Source organism: Mirounga angustirostris, unplaced genomic scaffold, assembly GCF_029215605.1.
Source record: "Mirounga angustirostris isolate CCGP_5_RB_7025 unplaced genomic scaffold, mMirAng1.0.hap1 SCAF_10, whole genome shotgun sequence".
Classification (NCBI taxonomy): domain Eukaryota; kingdom Metazoa; phylum Chordata; class Mammalia; order Carnivora; family Phocidae; genus Mirounga; species Mirounga angustirostris.
Window position 1 is genome coordinate 57841933 of NW_026991718.1, and position 25399 is coordinate 57867331.

The following is a 25399-nucleotide window of genomic DNA, read 5'->3' on the forward strand; positions in this document are numbered from 1 at the left end:
ACCATCAATTTGTTCTCTGTATTTATAGGTCTGATTCTGCTTTGTTTGTTTATTCATTTGTTTTTTAGATTCCACGTGTGAGTTAAATCATACGGTATTTGTTTTTCTCTGACTTTTTTCACTTAGCGTAACACCCTCTAGGTCTATCCATGTTGTCACAAGTGGCATGATCTCATCCTTCTGATGGCTGTGTAATGGTTCATTGTATATACGTGTGTGTGCGTGTATGCATGCGTGTGTGTATACATCACATCTTCCTCATCCATTTGTTTACTGATAGACACTTGATTCCATATCTTGGCTATGGGAGATAACGCTACATCAAAATAAAAAGCTTTCACAATGAAGGAAACCATCAAGAAAACAACAAGGCAGCCTACTGAGTAGAAGATATTTGCAAATGATATATACAAAAAGGGGTGAATATCTAAAATATATAGAGAACTTATACAACTCAACACCAAAAAAAAAAAAAAACCAACCCACAATCTGATTAAAAAATGGACAGAGAATCTGAACACTTTTCCAAAGAAGACACATAGATAGCCAACAGACACATGAAAAGATGCTCAACATCACATCATCAAGGACATGCAAATCAAAAGCACAATGAGATATCACCTGACACCTGTCAGAATAGCTAAAATAAAAAGACAAGAAACAACAAGTGTTGGTGAGGATGTGGAGTAAAAGGAACCCTCAGGTACTGTTGGTGAAAATGTAAATTGGTGCAGCCACTGTGGAAGACAGTATGGAGTTTCCTCAAAAACTTAAAAGCAAAAATACCATATGATCCAGTAACTCCACTACTGGAATTACCCAAAGAAAACAGGAATACTAATTCAAAAAGATACTAGCCTGTTTTGTGTTTTTTTTTCTGCACCACTGGGTAATTTCACAAAGCCTCACAAGTCACTAGTTTAGGAAGAACTTCGCACTAAGAAACCTAAAAAGACTTAGAGAAAACCTTCTTATGTACCAAGCAATAGACAACAGTCATCAGGAGATATAATCAAAGCTGGAAACACTATTTTATTCGAGAACACATCCATTTTAGCTAAAAGTTTTCTTGAACCTTTCACAGTCATAGTTGTAACCAACTACCTCACATTCAGCTTAGGGTTGTACATGTTCAGTCAGATTCACCTACTCTTCTGCTGTTCCCTGCCTCCCTCAAGTTACTTTATCACCCCATGCTCCAACCACAGAGGGTATACAAAAAGTAACAAACTCCTGACAACCTCATACCCAGCGATGAAATTTGCTATCATGTGAACCAATTTTCTAAAACTAGAAAGTGCTAAAACTTTTATTGGCTTAAACTCTGCTTCTACCACCCAAATCTATGCCTTAGAATTAAATTTATGTATCAGATTACCACACAAAAGATAAAATACATACAGATAATACATAAATAAATAAGAAAAAATTCCCTGGCCATGTTCAGGACAGCCAGGAAAGGGGATGTAGTCAGCATAGCCATAGTTTTTTGTTGCTGTTGTTTTTACTGTATTTTAATTTGCATAAAATATGCATTAAACCACTGAAGATAATATACATATATATTTAAGTCATCTGTATTAACATTTTCTAGATGTGTAAAAGTTACTATATAAAAAATGTTGGAAACAGGGCAGAACAAGTACTTTAAAGCCAAAGTTGTTTTTTTTTTTTAAAGATTTTATTTATTCATTTGAGACACAGAGATACAGAGAGACAGAGAGCATGAGCAGGGGGAAAGGCAGAGGGAGAGGGAGAAGCAGGCTCCGCGCTGAGCCAGGAGCCCAATGTGGGGCTCCATCCCAGGACCGTGGAATCACGACCAGAGCCGAAGGCAGACGCTCAACCATCTGAGCCACCCAGGTGCCCCTTAAAGCCAAAGTTTTAACAATTTTGTTCAATTATAATTTTCATCATTCCTATAATACATCAGTTACAAGGAAATTTTACTCTTTTAGATGGAAAAGAAGTCTCTGCTTAAGGACTTCAACTTTAATCTGGAATTTTCAAGCACTAATATGGTTGTATGGCCTTTTAAAAGCCTTTGGGTAAGAGAATGATAAAATGTGGTTTTAGTTATTGGCATGCCTGTGCAACAGAGCATTTGGGAGATGTGACTGACAGGCCAGGAGTGTGTCTAGAAGAAACCCATGCTTATGTCTGCTTCAGTGACTTTATTAGCCACACCCTACTTGTAAATTGTAAACTGTCATTCAAAGTAGCACAGTGATGTTGGGTTATAATACCCCTACTTCTTTTGTCTTAATGCCTAAAGGTAAATTCAGAAACTGCTCCTATGTTTTGGCTCATAAAAGCATCCATCTGGAAAAAAAATGAAATAATAAACCCAAATAGCAAAAAGCAATGCAAAGAAGATTTATCACACTATATATATATATATATATATAAACATATAGAGAGAGCATATATATGTGTATATATATATGTGTGTGTGTGTGTATATATATATATATAAAAAATACATTTAAACATTACAATGAGCTAATTCACCCTTCATTATAGTTCAGCTAGTTCAGATTGAGGACAAAGAAAATAATTTTATTAATTGTTGGCAGTTTCAAACCAGTATTTTAAAACACTATTAATATATACTGAATTGAAATTGCTGGGGCACCTGGGTGGCTCAGTCATTAGGCGTCTGCCTTCGGCTCGGGTCGTGGTCCCAGGGTCCTGGGATTGAGCCCCGCATCAGGCTCCCTGCTCCACGGGAAGCCTGCTTCTCCCTCTCCCACTCCCCCTGCTTGTGTTCCTGCTCTCACTATCTCTCTTTGTCAAATAAATAATAAATAAAATCTTAAAAAAAAAAGAAAAAAATTGCTATCAATACCAAAAGCTTCACTGAAGACCTATGGTGAAAAAAGTCTGTTTTAAAGCATACTGTATTTTATTAGAAATGCCCAACTTTACATTAAAATATTAAAATAGATGCAGAAAAAATATACATGGACATTATACTTTTCTGTGTAATTTTGAACTGAAATAAGGGATAAAAACCAGTATTACATTTTATTGGCTTCTTACTAATAATGTTCTAAATACTTACTACTGAATATTAGATAATTTAATCTTAGTCTTAATAAAATATGAAATTGAAAAAAAGTCAAATTTTATAGAGTACCAGTATAGTCAGTGAAAATCCCTTATAATCCCTCTTTCTCTGATCAAAAAACTTACTTGCCACAAAATAACTTTTGTGGTCTAAATTTCAATAATGTAATAAATCAAATGTCTAGCTTTTAGGTAAGTATTAAAGTTTTAATCCTTTACCATAAATTACCAAACTGAATTCTGATCAGAGCTCAAACTATGAGGTAAAGATCTTTCAGTGTGATTGCTCAGTAACTTAGTATTCAATAGTGACACTTCTAATTTTTCATATCTGAATGAATATGAAGGATATATCAATGGTGGAGGCAACCTTAAGGGATATTAGGTAGTTTAGTCTTTGTCTGTGGATTCAACTGTAGGATTACTGGGCTTTTCTTTTTGAGGGACCAAACCACACAACCATGTCTCAGGAAGCCTATTTATCTGACAAGTAAGAAAAGATAAACACCTGTAAGTTGATGTTTAAAGCCCAAACTAGTTTTGAAGTAACAAGAAAGGGAAAGCTAACAGTTCAAATTTCAGTCACTTTTCATCTAAACCCATCAATGTGTGCACTGGTCCATTAATTATGTGGCCCAGCACAAAATGATATGTTAGTCTTCCCTTTTACTCCACGATGACAGCTGAGAGGTAAGGTTTTAGTTAGGGAGAAAGAAAACTATTTCAAATACTTTATTTGTTGTTCCTACCAAAGTCATGAATGAAAATGAAAAATTCTGAGGATCAAACCAATTGTTTTATTGATCACTCTGATAGAACCAAAATAAATTTGAAGAGATGATCTAAAACCTAGGATTTTAATGGACCCAGCTTTTCCAGGTTAATGAGATATTCTATCTCGTTTTGTTCTATAAAGAGCCACATGGTAAATATTTTAGACTTTGCAGGCCATAGTTTCTGTCACAACTACTCAACTCTGCCTTGGGCAAAAGCAGCTATAGATAATACGTAAATGAATGATCAAGGCTGAGTTCCAATAAAACTTTACTTGTGGGCAATGAAATATAAATTTCATATAAACTTCACTTGTCACAAAACATTGTTTTTCTCCCTTCCTACTATCTTCTTCTTCTTTTTAACATATAATGTATTATTTGTTTCAGAGGTACAGGTCTGTGATTCAACAGTCTTACACAATTCACAGGGAAAAATGAAGGGGGGGAATCAGAGGGGGAGATGAACCATGAGAGACTGTGGGCTCTGAGAAACAAATTGAGGTTTCTAGAGGGGAGGGGGTGGGGGGATCGGTTAGCCTGGTGATGGGTATTAAAGAGGGCACGTACTGAATGGAGCACTGGGTGTTATACGCAAATAATGAATCATGGAACACTACATCAAAAACTAATGATGTAATGTACGGTGATTAACAACAAAATTTAAAAAAACACATTATTTTTCTTTTGACAAAAATCATTCCTAGCTTATAGATTGGAGAAAAACAGGCATTAGGCTGGATTTAGCCTTGTCATGTTTAGCAACCCTTGTTTTGATAGGTTATTTTGATTCTTGTTTCATGGACTTATTTCTATGCTTCAAAGAGAAAATGTGTCACTGGGATTTTTTAAAAATCTTGTTTTTTAAAAATCTTGTTAGCATCTTTGTCTTCAATATTAAGTAAGTTCCAAGTAGGGCATGTGATGTAATGAGCAATGGGTGTTATACGCAACTGATAAATTATTGAACACTACATCTGAAACTAATGATGTACTATAAGTTGGCTAAGTGAGTTAAATAAAAATAAATAAGTTCCTGTTGTTTATAAGCTACCCAAGTTGGTGGTATTCTGGTACAGCAGCCTACATAGAATAAGACAATAATAGGAAACTGTATTTTTGACTGCTTGATGAACAAAACACACCCTGGTGATACAAACTTATAAAAAGTTATTTTGGCCCCCCTGCCCTCTTAGAAGTAGAAAAACCAATATCTCATAAAAACGAGTAACAGTAAAAGTTACCATCAAATCTCATACACAGTTACTTATAAAAAATAGAAGAGCAGGATAATTCCCTAGAATGAAAGCACTCTAGAAAAACATGCCCACAAGTACATGAAAACGGACCCTAATATTCTAAAGTAAGCTTAAATAAATTAATACACATTATGATGTTATGAAAGAACAATGTAAATCAGTACTGGAGAAATTCATAACTAAGGTGAGATTTCTTAGAGATGAAAAAAACTAAGAAAATAATTAGAAATAAAAGGGAAAAATCATTTCAGAAGTGAAGCTTAAACTATAAGTATCACAAAACCAAATAAACACAATGCCTTAAAATAACTAGAAAATTTAAAGGAGAAAACACTTGAAAAATAAAAAATAACTGAAGGAAACTATCAGGACAACTTCCAGAATGGGAGAAAATATTTGCAAATCTTTTATCAGATAAGTGGTTAATATCAAAATATAATATAATTCATACATGAATTCTTTAATATAAAGAATTCATACAACTTAATAGCAAAAAAAAGGGTGCCTGGGTGGCTCAGTCGTTAAGCGTCTGCCTTCGGCTCAGGTCATGATCCCAGGGTCCTGGGATCGAGCCCTGCGTCGGGCTCCCTGCTCGGCAGGAAGCCTGCTTCTCCCTCTCCCACTCCCTCTGCTTGTGTTCCCTCTCTCGCTGTGTCTCTCTCTGTCAAATAAATAAAATCTAAAAAAAAAAAAAACAAAAAACTTAATAGCAAAAAAACCCTAAACAAGCCAATTAAAAATGGGGAGAGAATCTAATAAGGTGCTCAACATCACTAATCAGCAGGGCAATGCAAATCAAAACTACAATGAGACATCACCTTATACCTGTTAGAATGGCTATTATCAAAAAGACAACAAATAACAACTGTTGGTGAGGATGTGGAGAAAAGGAAACCCTTGTGCCCGGTTAGAATGTACATTGGTGCAGCCAGTATAGAAAACACTAGGAAGGTTCCTCAAAAAATTAAAAATAGAACTACCATAAGATCTAGCAATCCCACTTCTAGGTATAAATCCAAAGGAAGTGAAATCAGGATCTTTTTTTTTTGTTTTTTTTAATATTTATTTATTTATTTGACAGAGACAGACACAGCGAGAGAGGGAACACAAGCAGGGGGAGTGGGAGAGGGAGAAGCAGGCTTTCCACAGAGCAGGGAGCCCGATGCGGGGCTTGATCCCAGGACCCTGGGATCATGACCTGAGCCAAAGGCAGAAGCTTAACAACTGAGCCACCCAGGTGCCCCAAAATCAGGATCTTGCAGAGAGATCTACACTCCCATGTTCACTGCAGCATCATTCACATAGCCAAGCAACCTGTGTCCATTGATGGATCAATGGATAAAGAAAATGTGATATATATATACACAAACACATACACACAATGGAGTATTCACCCATAAAAAAGAATGAAATTTTGCCATTTGCAACAACATGGTTGAACTCAGAAGGTATTATGCTAAGTGAAATAAGTCACACAGAGAAAGACACATACCGGTATGTATGACTTCACGTTTATGTGGAATCTAAAAAACCAAACAAATGAACAAACAAACCAAAAGCAGAAACAGACCCATAAATACAGAGAACAAACTGATAGTTGTCAGACGGGAGGGGAATGAGGAATGGGGTGAAGAGGAATGGGAGGTATAGGCTTTCAGTTATGATATGAATAAAAGTCTTGGGCATGAAAGGTATAGCATAGGGAATAGAGTCAGTGGTATTGCAGTAGTGTTGTATGGTTACATATGGGAGCTACACTTGTGGTGAGCATAGCATAATCTATAGACCTGTCAAATCAATATTCTGTATACCTGAAACTAATATAATATTGTGTGTCAACTATAATTTTTAAAAAATCTTGCCATTTGCAACAACATGGACGGAGCTAGAGAGTATAATACTAAGTGAAATAAGTCAGAGAAAGACATACGATATGATTTAACTCATGTGGAATTTAAGAAACAAAACAGATGAGCAAAGGAAAAACAAGAGACAAACCAAGAAATAGACTCTTAACTATAGAGAGCAAACTGATGGTTACCAGAGGGGAGGAGGACAGAAGGATGGGTGAAATAGGTGATGGGGATTAAGGAGTGCGCTTGTCATGATGAGCACTGGGTGTTGTATGGAAGTGTGAATCACTATATTGGACACCTGAAACTAATATAACACTGTATATTAACTATACTGGAATTAAAATTAAAAACTTAATAAATTTTTTTAAAAGCTAAATGATGAATAACCAGTCACAAAAGGACAAATCCTATATGATTCTACTCATACAAAGTATTGCAAGTAGTCTAAGTAGAAAGGTGGTTGCTGAGTGGGGGAGATTGTTGTTTAATGGGTACAGAGTTTCAGTTTTGCTAGGTGAAAAGGTTCTAGAGCTCTATTGCAAAACAGTGTGAATACACTTAACACTGCTCAACCGTATACTTGTAAACTGTTGAGATAGTAAATCTTAAGTTACATATTTTTTACCCCAATTAAAAAAACTAATAGTTATAAGAGAGGACATAACACAGTACAACTATCAAAAAATGACTGCCATATAGATACTGGCTAGAAGAGATTACTTCAAATCTGACATTAGAGAAGAAGGGTAAAAAGGAAAATGGGCTCAGAGCTAATTCCAGTATTGCTCATAGTAGGGAACCAACAGACAGTGCTCCCCTAAAAAAGATAGTTGTCAAGGGTATTGTACAAAGGTATACATACAAATGTAATTATTAAAGTAAAAACAAGCCTTCCCAAACATTAGAAGTTTATATACACATTAAATAAGGCAGATAACATAGTCCCTGTGCGTGTGTCCAATGAAACATAAATTTGAGGCCAAACATAAAGATCATATCAATAAATGTAAATTAATTAAACTCGTTTATAAAAAGACAAAGCTAAGATTAGCTAACAAAGCAAAATCCAATACTATGCTGCATGCAAGATGGATACACACTCACTCTCATGGAGGGAGGAGTGGAGGGATGCAAGGAAATGGAAAATTTGATTCAGAAAAATTAAAAATAAAAGGGTAAATAAAGATATGGGAAAATGCAAATTAAAACAAATGGGAGGTACACTTCAATAACTCATAAGGTAGAATTCAGACCAAAAAGAGAAACAAGGACACTTCATAATGCTAAAAGATGCAATTCATAATGAAGATGTAATAGTTCTGAAAATTCCAAACAACATGACAACAGCCATCATTAAGCAGAAATTACAAGAAATGCAAGGAGAATATACTTTCAATTTAAGAAAGATCAAGTGGACAAAAAATTAGAGAGGATGCAGAAGACCTAAACAACATAATCAGTGAGTTAGATCTTTTAGATCCATAATAAACTCTGAACTCTGATAACGGAGGGTTATATTTTGGTAAATGCTATGGAATCATTCAGGAAAATTACCCCTATCTTAGGCTACATACAAGGGAAACTGCAATAAGCCTGTTAATCTGAGGAAAAGAGAAATAATATAGGAAAGTGTACTCTGACCTGAGAGAATGAAATGAGAAATGAATTAATAAAATAAAAATTAAAAGGCCTGTTGGGGTACGTGGCTGGCACAATCAGTAGAGCGTGCAAGTCTTGATCTCGGGGTTGTGAGTTCAAGCCTCACATTGGGTGTAGAGATTTTTTTTTTTTAAATAAAAGTCCTGTTACCTGGAAATTTGAAAACATAGTATTGAATATTCTGAGATGAAGTTAAATTGCAGAATTTCTTCAAAATAAAAATAATGAAAATCTAATATATCAAAATCTTTGACATATCACAGGAAAATTTATAGTATTTGAGTTATATTAAAAATGAAATTCAAAGGCTCATACAGAACTTAAAAGCTAAGAAACAAAAACAAAGCAATCTCTACCCCTCAAAAAAAAAAAAAGGAAAGACTGAATAAAAGTGAAAGCAGAAATTAATGCTAGAATTTCTAGCATTTAATTTCTAGAAACTGAAGCTAGAAAACAGATTAATCCAAAATTTGGTCATTTGAAAAAAATCATCAACACAGACAAATCACTAGCTACCGCTTTTCAAGGGGAAAAGGAAGGACATACAAATACACAGAATTAGACATGATAAATGGGGAATGATGATCAAAACAGAAGAAATTTAAAGTAACATAAGAGACTATTTTACAGAACTCTAAATAAATTTGAAGACTTCATTAGAATGGATAATTTTTAAGAAGACTATAATTTACCAGACTAGCATTAGGTCTTAAATGACAAGTTACCATAGAAGAAAATAGAAGAACTAAAATGCTCTCCCCCTACGCTAAAATACCTCACCCCAGCAGGAAAATTCTACCAAATATGTAAAAATCAGAGTATCTCAATGGCTGTTAAACTTTCCTAGGCCATTAAAAAGGAGGCAAATTTCCAAGTTCCTGTTATATGAGTAAAGTAAACCATTGATTTTTTACCTATCAAAGGCATTACTTCAGACCATTCTCACTTATGAATATCATTATAACAACTCTTAAATTAAACATAGTACATTTAAAAAATCATGACCAAGTGTGGTTTATTCCTTTATGCAAGAATGGTTTATGTTAGGAAATCCATTAATTCATTATATTCATGATCACTTTCACAGATACAGAAAGGACATTTGACACAATCAATTCTCCTCAGGTTAACTTACAAATTTAATACTATGCTTACAAAAATACCATCAGACTTTTTCCCCCTGATATCAACAAGTTACTTGTGAAATTGTTTGGAAAGATGAATAAGAAAAGCCAGGAAAATCCTGCGAAAGTAGAATGAGAGGAAGTGGTCCCACAGACATTTAAGCATACCATAAAGACTATAATTAAAAGTATTATATTGGTATCCCAATGGAACAGAGTAGACAACTCCTATGAAATTTAGTATATGATAAGAGCAGTTCAAATCACTGAGGTAAAGATGAACGTCAGCTTTTTAGAAAGTGGAATCTAATAAATGGAATGATTATATTGGATTTGTTAAAATAAGATTGGATTCACTCCTCACACCAAAATAAATTCAAGAAGGATGAAGGATTTAAATCATATAAGCACTAGAAAGAAAAAAATGGGTGAAGTCCAGTATAAGCTGGGAATTAGGGAAACTTTCAAAAGAGGTATGGTAGGCAAAAGGGATCATCCAAAAAGTCCATATCTGAATCCCTAGAACCTGTGAATATGCTATGCTACATGGCAAAAGGGACCTTGCAAATGTTATACCAGAATTCTTTAGATTGGCAATTTTATGAATATGTTTCATAATTTTTAGAAATGTATATTTTTTTTCATAGTACAGTCTTTTAATAAAGAATAAAATGTTAATTAACAAAAAAAATGTAATTACAGTTGCATTATCCAGTGGGCACAATCTATCAAATGAGCCAGAGTCAAAAAAAATGTGGCAGTTAAAAGAGGTCAGAAAGTTTTGAAGTGTGAAAAAAATTTGAACTTCTCTTGCTGGAGGAATCCTCATGGAGAGCTTGAAAGGGAATGCAGGCAACCTCTAAGAGCAAAGAATGGCCCTAGCTGATAACCAGAAAGGAATAAGAGACCTTAGTGCTACAACCTCAAGGAACTGAAGTCAGCCAACAACCTGAAGGAGCTTGCAACAAAATCCTCCCTACAGAACCTTTAGACACCAGCCCAGCCCAGCCCAGCCAACAACTTGATTTCAGTCTTGTAAGGCCCTGAGCAAGGAGTCCAGCCAAAGTACACTGTACATGGACTTCCAACCCACAGAACAGTGAGATAACAGATGGGCATTGACTTAAGGTGCTAAATTTGTGGTAACTGGTTATGGCAACAAAAAATCAACACACCAAGTTTCAAAATCCAGAAGTTAAAAGGGAAAAGTGATAAATGTAATAACCTAAAATTAAAATATTTTACAGGGAAAAAAACACATTAAGCAAATTTTCAAGATATGACTAATGGAAAAATATTTGCAACTTACGTGAATAAAAATTTAGTATCTCTAGGGGTGCCTGGGTGGCTCAGTTAAGCATCCAACTTTTGATTTCAGCTCAGGTCATGATCTCAGGGTAGTGAAATCAAACCTCACGTTGAGCCCCGCACTGGGTGTGGAGTCTGCTTAAGATTCTCTCCTTCTGCCCTTACCCCCACTGCTTGTGCTCACTCTCTCTCTCTAAAAAAACAAAACAAAAAAACTTTGCTATCCGGGAGGGGAAGAATGAAGCGGGGGAAATCGGAGGGGTAGACGAACCATGAGAGATGATAGACTCTGAAAAACAAACAGGGTTCTAGAGGGGAGTGGGGTGGGAGGATGGGTTAGCCTGGTGGTGGGTATTGAGGAGGGCACATTCTGCATGGAGCACTGGGTGTTGTGCACAAACAATGAATCATGGAACACTTCATCTAAAACTAATGATGTAATGTATGGGGATTAACATAAGAATAAAATAAAAAAAAACTTTGCTATCTCTAAAATATTAAGAGCTTCTAAAATAAAGAAAAAACTCACATTCTTAAAGAAAAATGGATTAAAGATAGGAACAGAAAGTTCCCATCAAATTAAAACTACCCTGAGATATTTTCCATCTATTAGATTCTAAAAGTCTGACAGTATATTCTGTTGGCAAGATTGGAGGGATGAATACATACACTGCCAGTGGGAATGCAAAATAATATAAGTCCTATATAAAAGTATTTAACAATATCTAATCTATGAAGTTACCCTTTGATCCAGAAATCTCACTTCTAGAAATTTAATCCAAAGACACCCTCGTCAAAAAAGAAGTACACACACACACACATACACACACATGAAAAGATGAATGCACAAAGCTATTCATTATAGTACTGTTTATGTATTTTTGTTTAAATTTTTATAATAGTTATTATAGAGAGAAGAAGGAACTAGGGAGAAGAGTACAGGTGTGGAACTTAGATTTCTTTGAATATGCCTTTCTTTACAGACTGGACTCTGGAACCATTAATTTTACATAATTATAAAACAAAATAAGCTGTTAAAAAAAGTAATCCTGGGGTGCCTGGGTGGCTCAGTTGGTTAAACAGCTGCCTTCGGCTCAAGTCATGATCCTGGAGTCCCGAGATCGAGTTCCACATCGGGCTCCCTGCTTGGCGGGGAGTCTGCTTCTCCCTCTGACCCTCCTCCCTCTCATGCGCTCTCTCTTTCTCATTCTCTCTCTCTCTCAAATAAATAAAATCTTTAAAAAAAAAAAGTAATCCTGAAATGAAGCAAAGCTAACTATGTATCCAACTGTTGCCATAATAATGAAGGAATTATTCCAAGTGCTTTTAAAAATACAATATTCGTAACTCTACATCTCAAATAGGTATACCCCAAGGATAAAAATAGTCCTTAAAAAAAAAAATCTTTAACTGTTTTATAACCATATCAGCGGCAGTATTACTGAGAATCCAAGAGTCACACATGTGGTACAGAATAATGCAAATGATAATGATAATATTATTAAGAACTAGGATTTTCAACATAGGAGAATGATGATATAAGTACAGTAACACTGATGAAAAAGAAAAATTACTGGAGACCTGAACTTAAACTGACAATATCAGTATTAAATAATGATGTAGTTTCTATTTAAAAAAAAAAAAAAGAGAGAGAGAGAGAAACCAAACCAAGCATCAAACAAGATAGCACAACAAATGGAAAGATATTCCATGCCCATGGATTGGAAAAACCAATATTGTTAAAATGTCCATACTACCCAAAGCAATCTAGGGACACTTGGGTGGCTCAGTCAGTTAAGTGTCTGACTTCTGATTTCAGCTCAGGTCATGATCCCAGCTCATGAGATCAAGCCCCTCTTCAGACTCTGTGCTGGGCATGGAGCCTACTTAAGATTCTCTCTCTTTCTTCCTCTGCCCCTCCCAGCCCCCCTACTCCACTTGCTCTCTGTCTCAAAAATAAATAAATTAATTAAAAAAAAAAAACTACCCAAAGCAAACTGTAGATTGTATGGAATCTACAAAAAAAAAAAATTTTGTATGGAAGCACAAAAGACCTCGAATAACCAAAGCAATCTTGAGAAGAAAATAAAGCTGGAGATATCACAATCCCAAATTTCAGTATATACTACAAAGCTGTAGGAATCAAAACAGTATGATACTGGCATAATAACACACACACAGATCCAGGAACAGAATAGAGTCCAGAAATAAACTCATACTTTTATAGTCAATTAATCGACAACAAAGGAGGCAGGAATATACAATGGGGAAAAGACAGCCTCTTCAACAAATGGTGTTGGGAAAACTGGACAGCTACATAAAAAATGAAAATGGACCACTTTCTTAAGCCATACATAAACTCAAAATGAATGAAAGACCTAAATCTGAGACATAAAACCATAAAACTCCTAGAAGAATATATAGGCAGTAATATCTTTGACATTGGCCACAGAAACATTTTTCTAGATATGTCTCCTCTGGCAAGGGAAGCAAAAGCAAAATTAAACTACTGGACCAAAATAAAAAGCTTCTGCACAGTAAAGGAAACCATCCACAAAGCAAAAAGACAACCTACTGAATGGGAGAAGATATTTGCAAATGACATATCTGATAAGGGGTTAATAACAAAAATATATAAAGAAGTTATACATCTTGGGGTGCCTGGGTGGCTCAGTTGGTTAAGCGACTGCCTTCAGCTCAGGTCATGATCCCAGAGTCCTGAGATCGAGTCCCACATCAGGCTCTCGGCTCATCGGAGAGCCTGCTTCTCCCTCTGACCCTCTCCCCTCTCATGCTGTTTCTCACACTCTCTCTCAAATAAATAAATAAATAAAATCTTTAAAGAAAAAAAAAGTTATACATCTTAACCCCCCCAATAATACAACTGAAATATGGGCAGAGGACCTGAATAGAAATTTTTCCAAAGAAGACATACAGATGGCCAGTGGACACATGAAGAGATGCTCAACATAACTAATCATCAGACTGAAACCACAAAGACACACATACCACCTCACACCTGTCAGAATGTCTAAAATCAAAAAGACAAGAAGTAACGTGTTGGAGAGGATATGAAGAAAGAGGAACTCTTGTGCAGCACAGTTGGTGGGAATGCAAATTGGTGCAGCCACTGTGGAAAACAGTATAGATTAGATACTCCTCAAAAAACTAAAAATAGGGACACCTGGGTGGCTCAGTTAAGTGTCTGCCTTCGGCTCAGGTCATGGTCCCAGGGTCCTGGGAACGAGCCCTGCGTCGGGCTCCCTGCTCAGCGGGGAGCCTGCTTTTCCCTCTCCCCCATCCCCGCTCATGTTCTCTCTTGCTATCTCTTGCTCTCAAATAAATAAAATCTTTAAAAATTAAAAATAGAAATAACATACAATCCAGCATTTCTACTACTATGTATCTACTTAAAATAATACTAAATAAGTCAGAGAAAGACAAATACCATGAGTTCATTCATACGTGGAATTTAAAAAACAAATGAACCGAAGAAAAAAAGAGAAACAAGAAAACACACTCTTTTTTTTTTTTTTTAAGATTTTATTTATTTATTTGACAGAGACACAGCGAGAGAGGGAACACAAGCAGGGGGAGTGGGAGAGGGAGAAGCAGGCTTCCCGCAGAGCAGGGAGCCCGATGCGGGGCTCGATCCCAGGACCCTGTGATCATGACCCGAGCCGAAGGCAGACGCTTTAACGACTGAGCCACCCAGGCGCCCCGAAAACACACTCTTAAATACACAAAATGAAGTGGTGGTTGCCAGAAAAGAGGCGGATGAGGGAATGGGTAAAATAAAGTGGATTAAGAGTACATTTACCTTGATAAACACTGAGTAAAAGCATAGAATTGTACCCGAAACTAATATATTAATTATACTTCAATAAAAAATAATAAAAAAGGGGAATCACTTATCTTTTAAGAGATACAATATAAAATATTTCAAGCAAAATGATCTGTCTAGGATTTGCTTCAATTATTATTCCAGTGGTTAGAGTGTGGAAGTGGTAGAGGATTGAGAAGAAATAAGATTGACCATTCCTGGTAATTGTTGAAGCTGGATAATGGAGAACTAGCTAAGGGTTCACTAGTTCTCTTTAGTTTCAGACATGTTGAAATTCCATGATAAGATGTCTGGGGGGTGGGGGGAGGTGATGTTTAAATAACAAGCTGGCATAAATAAAAATACCCTTGTAAATATCTTTGTACTCATTATGCTAGTGTTTAGGATAAATTTCAAGGTACAGTACTTCTAGGCCAAAAAGAGAAATATTTTTATTTTTATTCATACTGCCAAATTTCCCTTTAAGTGTTGATTTACAACAGTATACAATCAACAGTATACAAGATGCCCATTTCTAAAACCCTTACCAACAATCTGAGAAGTTAGATGACCTGTCCAAGATCAGATGGCACAGCCAAGAATAAAACTCAGATAATGGTAATTATCATATTGCCTGAGTGAATTTATTAATTTGAACAGTGTTTAAATTTGCAGTTGAGTTCAAAAAAGGAGATGTGTGCTAAGAGAACTTACTGCTGTCATACATTTGTCTTCTGAAATAAATGGCACTATTTCCTTGGTTATCTTATACACTGTTCTTTAAATCTCTTCTTTTGTTGGCTTTGCGCCTTCAAAGGAGATATCCGTTCCAGTCTAAAATCTCCCAGAGATTTTCAGGGTAAAGCACATTTCAAGATATGCGATACACGGAAGAATGAAAATCTTTTATAACATTGTTTGTTAAACTGACAGCTCTACTTAACAGAAGCCATTAAAATATTTACAAAGTAGCAGCTGCTGTTGTAAAAAAATACAGCTTTTTGGAGGCATAAAAATAAACAAGTTGATAAGTACAAGGTAAACCATTTGACGGCTTCTTTGTGTACACTGCACAACATACAGAAAATTCTGATATTTACAGAGCAATTATACTGTAAAGCCTTTTAAGTTAAAAGGACACAGACCAAGTAAGAACTGTTTACAAGAATTCTTCATAGTGATCTTTTAAACAATTCAGAAAGCCCCCAGACATAATCTTTTAAGAAGTATTAGGTTTTTGGTGTTTTTTTTCTTTTAAATAAAGCTTTGTTCTTAGAAGATAATTATATACATGTATACATCTAGAAACTGAATTGGGTATATGGACTACCAGTTTAAAATCTTTTGCTTTAGGAAAACAAAATTCTAGATAATTCCTGCTTTCTAGCAAACACATGAAGTTACCCAATTCAGTAAGCTTTAGCCCAAACTCTTCCTCTCCCAAAAATATGACTATAAAAGTAATAGATCACTAAGGCTATAACCTCTCCCTACCCTATCCTCTGGCTTTACCCTAAACAAAATTCTGCCTCTTTGTAGTTTGCTAGTCTAAGACCTTATGCTTTGTTTACTAGGTGGCACCAAACTACTAGTCATGCCTACAACCTTCCCTGCAATTTAGTAAGCTCAATATTATATTTTTAAATAAAGCCACACTAGTATAGCTATAATCTAAGACCATCTGACTTAAAATAGTTAATTTAGGACTAAAGAGACTGTTGAATTAATCCTTTTTTACTAACTGTTCTTCCCTTCTGCTGACATTTCCCCCAACTGCAACAATAATCATTTGCTGCTACTGTGCATCTTACTTTCACTTTATATTCAAGAAAGCACAATTTAAGCATTTTTATAAGCACAAAGAACCCAAAATAAGTCTTTTAGTATCTTCCAAGAACTTTTCCTCTCTGCCTCTATGTTGTTAGTCGGTATTTCTTCTGACCATTTCACTATCCTGCTATCAAACTGTAAGCCCATCAAGGACAAGGATTATTTCATTTTGATGTTTATATCCCCCAATCAGTAGAGCAAACCTGCATAGAGCAGACTCTCAATGAAAGTTTGCCTGTATGAATAACCAAAGCTTACTTTCACATTTGAAAATGGAACCACCTGAGAACTGTTTATTGGCAGAGATTTATACATTCTCATTTCAGGTTTATGAATAGCAAAGACTAAAAATGGCACATGTAATGGTATTCTGGAAAGTAAGTTTGCTTATGAAAACACTTCTACAAACATTTTTTTCCTTAAGATAATACTAACAGATCTCCAAGAAGAATTTATTACTGAAAATTACTGGAATCTAAACCATATGTATTTTGTAATGGACATGAAAAAAAACTGGTAACAATAGGAATCGGAAAAAGGACTCAATGTGAAAATAAATGCAATCATCTTTGTCTACGTAAAAGCATTTAGTTTTTACCTGTTACAGTTTTACACACATATTGTGGAAACTAGTGACTTCACTGTGGAAGGGGTGACTTCAGAAAGATAGGAAGCTTCAGACCCCTGTTCTCCCATGAAGACACCAACTTAACAGCAATATAAGAAACAAAATACCTTTGTGAGAACTTTAGAAACAGTTAGGGGGCTATAGGACCCACACCAATGGGGTGGTTTCCAATAAGAGTAAAAAAGTTCATTGCATTTTGCTTAGCCTACACAATACCCCTCTCCTCGGGCAGCATGGTACAATAGGAAGACTATCACCCAGGAACCAGCCCCTCCCTCGAAACAGAAGAAATAGAGTGGAACTTAAGTACAGTGTTCTGGCTTCTCTGGGAGCTGCACAAGGAACTGATTTCTGTCCTTCCTGGCTCAGGGTGTTGATGAGAATGACAGCAGTATAGTTTGCATATCAGGTTGGAGGCCACTGAATACAGGTGAGGGCCTCGGTGCAATGAAACAGCAGAGGCTCTGCAGTCATGCAGGCAGGCACTAGTCAGAGCAAGAGAATAAGGGCAGAGTAATTTAATAGAAATAGAAACAAAAATCTCCAGGGGGGGGGCAGGAAGGGAAATCAAGACAATCAAAAGCACCCATATATACTAAAATGAAAGCACACACACACCCTCAAAGAAGACACATCAGAAAAGGACCGAGAGGCCCCAGAACCTTTAGCTAGTCTGTTTGGTAAAGATCTTTCCCTCAACAAAACCAGTCCACAAAGACTAGGAGAGATGGCTATTTTTTCAAATGACAAAATCTCGAGAAAAGACAACAAGGCATACAAAGAAACAGGGAAACATGGCTTGATCAAAGGATTAAAAATAAGCCCCAGAAATTGAAGATAAAGAAATGCAAATGGGGGTGCCTGGGTGGCTCAGTTGGTTAAGCGACTGCCTTCGGCTCAGGTCATGGTCCTGGAGTCCTGGGATCGGGTCCCGCATCAGGCTCCCTGCTCGGCGGGGAGTCTGCTTCTCCCTCTGACCCTCCCCCCTCTCGTGCTCTCTCTCTCTATCTCATTCTCTCTCTCAAATAAATAAATAAAATATTTAAAAAAAAAAAAAGAAATGCAAATGTATAAAGTTCCTAAGAACTTTAAGTAATTACCATAAAAATGATTAGTAACCTTAGAGAGAACACAGGTTAACTACACAAATGAGGAAAACAATGCATGAACAAAAAGTATATCCTCAAAGAGACAGAAAATATTAAAAAAAAAACCTCCACAAATTCTGCAGCTGAAAAATATAATAACCAAAGGAGTTCAAAAACAGACTTGATCAGGCAGAAGAAAGAACTGGCAAAATTGAACACAGGTCATTTGAATTCATTGAGTCAGAGAAACAAAAAGAAAAAAAGAATGAAGAAAGGTGAAGAGAGCCTAAGAGACTTATGGGACACCATCAAAGAGGCCAATATATGCATTATAGGAGTCCCAGAAGGAAAAGAGAAAGGACAGAGAGCTCATTTGAGAAAAATAATAGCTGAAAACTTCCCAAATCTAAGGAAATAAATCAAAACACAAACTCAAGAACTCAAATGATTCCAACTAGCAAAACCAGAGACCTACATTATAACCAAACTGTTAAAAGTCAAAGAGAATCTTGAAAACAGCAAGAGAAAAAGGACTCATCATGTACAGAGGAGCTTCAGTGAGATTATCAGATTTCTCAGCAGAAACCTTGCAGATTACAAGAGAATGGGATAATATACTAAAAGTGCTAGAAGAAAAAAACTGTCAACCAAGATTATTGTGTCCTGTAAAAATGTGCTTTGAAACTGAAGAAGAAATTAAGATCTTCCCAAATAAAAGCTGAAGAAATTCAGTACCACTTATCTGCCATACCAAAAAAAAAATGCTAGAGTCCTGCAAATTGAAACAGAAAAATGCTAAGACAGCAACATTAAGTCATATGAAAGTATAAGGTTACCCAGTAAAGAAAGCTAAATACATGAACAAATCCTGTATTACTGTTAACTGCATAAATCTACTTTTAATTCTTATATAGAGTATAAAAGACAAAAACTCCCCAAAACCCTGTAAATCTATGTTAACAGGTACACAATATATAAAGATATAATTTGTAACAATAACAAATGACGGGGGCAGAACTGTAAAGGAGTAAGGTTTTTGTGTGTAATAGAAGTTATCAGTTTAAAATAGATTTTTTAACTTTTAAGATATTTTATGTAATCAAAATTATAGCCAAAAGAAAAACTATAGAATACACAAAAAAGGAAATCAGCATATCAGCATATCACTACCAAAAAACAAACAAACAAACAACACCCACAAAGAAATTTTTAAAAAATGCAGTAAGAGAAATAAAGGACAAAAAAGCTGTAAGACATTAGAAAACAAGTAACAAAATGGCAATGGTAAGTCCTTCTGTATCAATAATTAGTTTAAATGTAAATGGATTAAAATCCCCAATCAAAAAACAGATTGGCTGAGTGGATTAAAAAAACAAGATCCAACAACAGGCTGGAAGTGAAAGGATGGAAAAAGATATTCTGTACAAATGATAAGAGAGCAGAGTTGTCTAATATCAGACAAATAGATTTTAAGTCAAAAACTGTCACAAGAGACAGAGAAATGTATTATATAATGATAAAAAGAACAACTCACAAAGAGGATATAACAATTACAAATATTTATTTAGCAAAAACTGACAGAATTGGTAGGAGAAATAGAGAGTAACAAAATAATAGTGGGAGACTTCAATACCCACCTTTCAATAATAGAAGAACAACCAGACAGAAGATCAGTAAGAGAGGACTTGAACAATACTATACACCAAGTGGACCTAACAGACATATGCAGAACACTCACACAACAATGTAAAATATATTCTTCTCAAGTGCACATGGAACATTCTGCTGGACAGACCTTAAGTCAGGCAAAAAAACCCAAGTCTTAACAATATTAAAAAGACTGAAATCATAAAAGGTATCTTTTCTTAACACGGTGAAATAAAACTAGAAATCTACAGCAGAAGGAAAACTAAAAAATCTGTAAATATGTGTGTATTAGGGTTCTCCAGAGAAACAGCACAAATAGAATATATATATAGATACATGAGGGGATTTATTATGAGAATTGGCTCACATGATTGTGGAGACTGAGAAGTCCCACAATATGCCATCTGCAAGCTTGAGAACCAAGAAAGCTGGTGGTGTAATTCAGTCCCAAGTGTGAAGGCCTGAGAACCAGACAAGCCAGTATACCAGACTGGTATAACTCCCAGTCTGGGGCCAATGGCTTGAGAAGGGGAAGGGGTTGGGCACCACTGGTACAAGTTCCAGAGTCCAAAGGCCCATGAACCAGGAGTTCCAATGTCAGAAGGCAGGAGAAGATGGATATACCAGTTAAGGAAAAAAGAGACAATCTGTCCTTTCTCTGTCTTTTTGTTCTATTTGGGCCTTCAACAGACTGGATGGTAACTGTCCACATTGGTAAGAATACACTTCTTTACTCAGTCTACTGACTCAAATGCTAATTGCTTCATGAACCCACTCACAGACATACCCAAAAATAATGTTTTACTGCCTACAGGCATCCCTTAGCTCAGTCAAGTTGACACATAAAATTAACCATCACGACATGGAGATTAAACAACACACTTTTAAATAACCAATGGGTCAAAGAAGAAATCACAAGGGAAATTAGAAAATATCTTGAGAAAAATGAAAATGAAAACACAACATACCAAAACTTATGGGATGAAGCAAAAGCAGTGCTAAGAGAATTTATATCATTAAATGTTTACATTAAAAAGAAGAAAGATCTCAGATCAACAACCTAACTTTACACCGCAGGAACTAGAAAAAGAACTAAGCCCCAAGTTAACAGAAGAAAGCAAATAACAAAGATCAAAGCTGAAACAAATGAAATGGAGACCAGAAAAACAATAGCAAAGACCAAGGAAACTAAGAGTTGTTTTTTTAACTTCAACAAAAATTGACAAATCATTAGCTAGATTAAGGGAAAAAAAGGAATGACTCAAAAAATGAAAATCAAAAATGAAAGGGGCTGTTACAACCAATACCACAGAAATAAAAAGGATTCTAAGTATACTATGAACAATTGCATGCCAACAAATTGTAAAACCTAGAAGAAATGGATAAATTCTAGAAATGGATAAATCAAAAAGAAAAGTCCAGGACTTGATGGCTTTACTGGAAATTCTACTACACATTAAAAGACGAATTAACACCAAATCCTCCTCAAACTTGTACAAAAATTTGAAAAGGAAACAACATCCCAAACTCATTCTGTGAAGTCATCATTACTCTATTACCGACAATACTGATTCCATCTTTGGCCCTCCATCTTGTTCATGTTTACTTGGTGACCTCTCTTGGAGTGACATATTCCAGACCCCCTGGAGATTAATATACATACCTTAGAAAGCCTGCTAAGGTCACGATAGCGGGGAGGCATGTTCTAGCCTCCCATGAATCTGTTAGCAATAACACAGTCTTTCTCTTACCTGACACACAGATGGTGCCACAGGATCTAATTAAAGGTTAGCTATCAATTAGGTGCATGCAAACCCTTTGAGGTGCATGTGAACCCTCTGATCTCACTGCACTGTCCTTCTTTGTGTCCCCTTGCTCTAATAAAATCTGTGGACTAAGGTCTGGATTTTGTGGAGAATAACTGTGCAGCTGCCATGGATCATCCTCTACCTGATCTCCCCCATCAGTAAGTTACCCTTAATAAAACTCTGTATAAACTGTACAGAGTCACCTCCTTTGTTTTCCAGTCTCAAAGTGCCTTCTCAATTTAGGAATACTTTGATGTCCCTCCCCCACTCTCTTAGCACCCTAGTACCAAAGCCAGACAAAGACACTAAGGAATAGACCAATATCTCTGATGAATGTTGATACAAAATTCTTAACAAAATACTACTAAACCAAATTCAGCAGCATATTAAAAAGACTATACTCCAAGTAATTTATTTCTGAAATGCAAGGACAGTTCAACCTACAAAAATAAATTGACTTAATACCACATTAACAGAATAAGGGACAGAAACTATACATTTCTCAATTGATACAGAAAAAGCATTTGGCAAAACTCAATACCCATTCATGATAGAAACTCAATAAACTAAATCTAGAAGGAAACTACCTTGACATAAAAAAGACCCATACTAAAATTATTAAAATCCCACAGCTAACATCATAGTCAATAGTGAAAAACTGAAAGCTTTTCCTCTACAATCATGAACAAGACAAGGATGCCCTCTTCTCTATTTCTTTTCAACACAGTACTGGAAGTCCCAGCCAGAGCAATTGGGAAATAAAATAAATAAAAGGCATCCAAATCAGAAACAGACTCTTAACTACAGAGAAGAAACTGATGATTGCCAGAGGGGAGGTAGGTGGGAGGATGGGTAAAATAGGTGATGGGGATTAAAGAGTGTGTTTGCTATGATGAGCACCGGGTGTTGTATGGAAGTGTTGAATCACTGTATAGTATACCTGAAACTAATATTACATTATATGTTAACTAACTGGAATTTAAATAAAAACTTAAAAAAAATTTTAGTGAATAACTTGTAAAGAAAATTTTAAAAACAATTCTGTTTACAAGAGCATCAAGAAAAATAAAAATTTTAGGAATAAACCTAAGGAGGTGAAAGACTTATACACTGAAAAGTAGAAAACACTGCTGAAAGAAAATAAACACAGTACTAAGTGAAAAAGCATCCCTTTTGTTTATGGGTTGTAGGATTTATTTTTAAAATGTCCATACATCCCAAAGGAATCTACAGATTCAATGTAATCTTATCAAAATCCCAATGACATATTTTACAGAAACAGAAAAACCCATCCTAAAATTCATATGGAATCTCAAGAGACCCTGAAGAATTAAAGTAATTTTGAGAAAGAATAAAGCTTAAGGACTCACACTTCATTTCAAAACTTACTACACAAAGCTACAGTAATCAAAACAATATAGTACTGGCATAAAAACAGACATATAGAATGATGGAATAAAACAGTCTAGAAATAAACTCTTACATATACGGTCAAATGATTTTCAACAAGGGTGCTGGGTCCATTCAGTGGGGGGAAGGAAAATCTTTTCAACAAATGGTGCTTGGAAAACTGGATATCCATATTTTAAAAAATGAAGTTGGACCTTTAACTTGTACCATATAGGAAAATTAACTCAAAATGTATCAAAGACCTAAATGTAAAACCTAAACTACAAAACTTTTAGGGAAAAAACAGGGAGAAAGTTTCATGACATTGGATTTGGCAATGGTTACCAAAAGTATAGGCAACAAAAGTAAAAATAAATTGGACTGCATCAAAATTTAAAACTTTTATTCATCAAAGGACACTATCAACAGAATAAAAAGGCAACCCATGAAATGGGAGAAAATACTTGAAAATCATATATCTGATAAGGGATTAATACCCAGAATATATAAAGTACTCCTAAAACTTGACAACAAAAATCAAACAACCTGATTCAAAAATGGGCAAATGGACTTGAATAGATATTTCACCAATGAAGATAAATAAATGGTCAATAAGGACATGAAAATATGTTCAACATCACTGATAATTATGGAAATGCAAAATCAAAACTATAATGAGTTATCACCTCATACCCATTAGAATGGCTATAATAATAATAAAAAAAAATACACCAAAATTACAAGTGTTGGCAAAGTTGTGGAAAAATTGGAGCACTGTTGGTAGGATTGTAAAATGGTGCAACCACAATGAAAACAACATGGTGGCTCATTAATTAAAAACAGTTGGGGCACCTGGCTGGCTCAGTTGGAGGAGCATGCGACTATTGATCCGGGGTTGTGAGTTTGAGCCCCACACTGGGTGTAGAGATTACTTAAATAAAACTTTACATTTAATTAAAGAAATTGCTTAATTAAGAAATTAAAAATAGAACTTACATATGATCCAGCAACCCCACTTATAGCTATATATCTAAAGGAATTATAATCAGGGTATCAAAAAGATATCTGCACACCCATATTCATAACAGAATTATTCACGATGGCCAAAGCTGGAAGCAATCCAAATTTCCATGGATGGACAAATGGATAAACAAAATGTGGTATATACATACAGTGGAATATCATTCAGCCTTAAAAAGGAAGGAAATCCTAAAACATGGATAAACCATGAGGACATTATGCAGAGGGAAATATGCCAGTCACATAAATGCAAATACTATCTGATACCACTTAAATGAAGTATCCAAAGTAGTCAGATTTATAGAAACAAAAAGCAAAATGGTGGTTACCAGGGCTTAGAGGAAGGGAAAGAGAAACAAATAGGGAGTTGTTTAATGGGTGTACAGTGTCAATTTTACAAGCAGAAAAAAATTTTGGAGATGTATTGCACAATAAGATGAATATACTTAATACTACTGAACTGCACACTTAGAAAATAGTTAACATTGTTAAAAAAAAAAAATACACACACATAGTGTGGTCCTAAGAGTTTTTGGCCTTTAATAAAGTTTATGTTTTTTCAGATATATTTTTCACAACTTCAACATGTTTCACAATTTTTCTAAACAATGCCCTAAGCTGCCAATTTTAAAGTTTGCTCTGTACATCTGTATGATGTGGGAACAGCAAACTCTCTATACACTTTAAAATTCCAATTAAGATGAGTAAATATTGGAAAAGATACATTCCTATAAAAGATACTTTCCTTTTTTGCTTTCAAATTGTGTTCTATATGTGGGATGTAAAATAATTCACTTCTATTTTCCAATATAATAAAGTATTCCAGTAGTTAACAACAACAAAAAATATTTGATTAATAAAATGCTGGTTAAAAACACTATGAATGGGGAAGTTATAAATGAATTTTTAAAATGTGAATTTGAAAACATTAATTCATTCAATTATCAAATGTGAACTTGAAAACATTAATTACTCAGTTATCAAATTCCCCTGGTTGAGCTAAGTGTCAGAAGGAGAGAAGTCATATAGGGAGTACGACTACAAGATTTACACTATATAGTTAACAAATTTTTAAAAAGTTTCATTGGGATATCTGGAAGTTTTCCTGTAATCATAAA

The 25399-nt window shown here is 35.2% G+C and overlaps 1 protein-coding gene across 22 annotated transcripts in view; it reads left to right on the forward strand.

Annotated features, from left to right (window-relative positions):
* The window catches only part of WDPCP (WD repeat containing planar cell polarity effector), a 482659-nt gene that overhangs the window by 362272 nt on the left and 94988 nt on the right, over nucleotides 1–25399 (forward strand). The gene's annotated exons all lie outside the window — the stretch shown is intronic.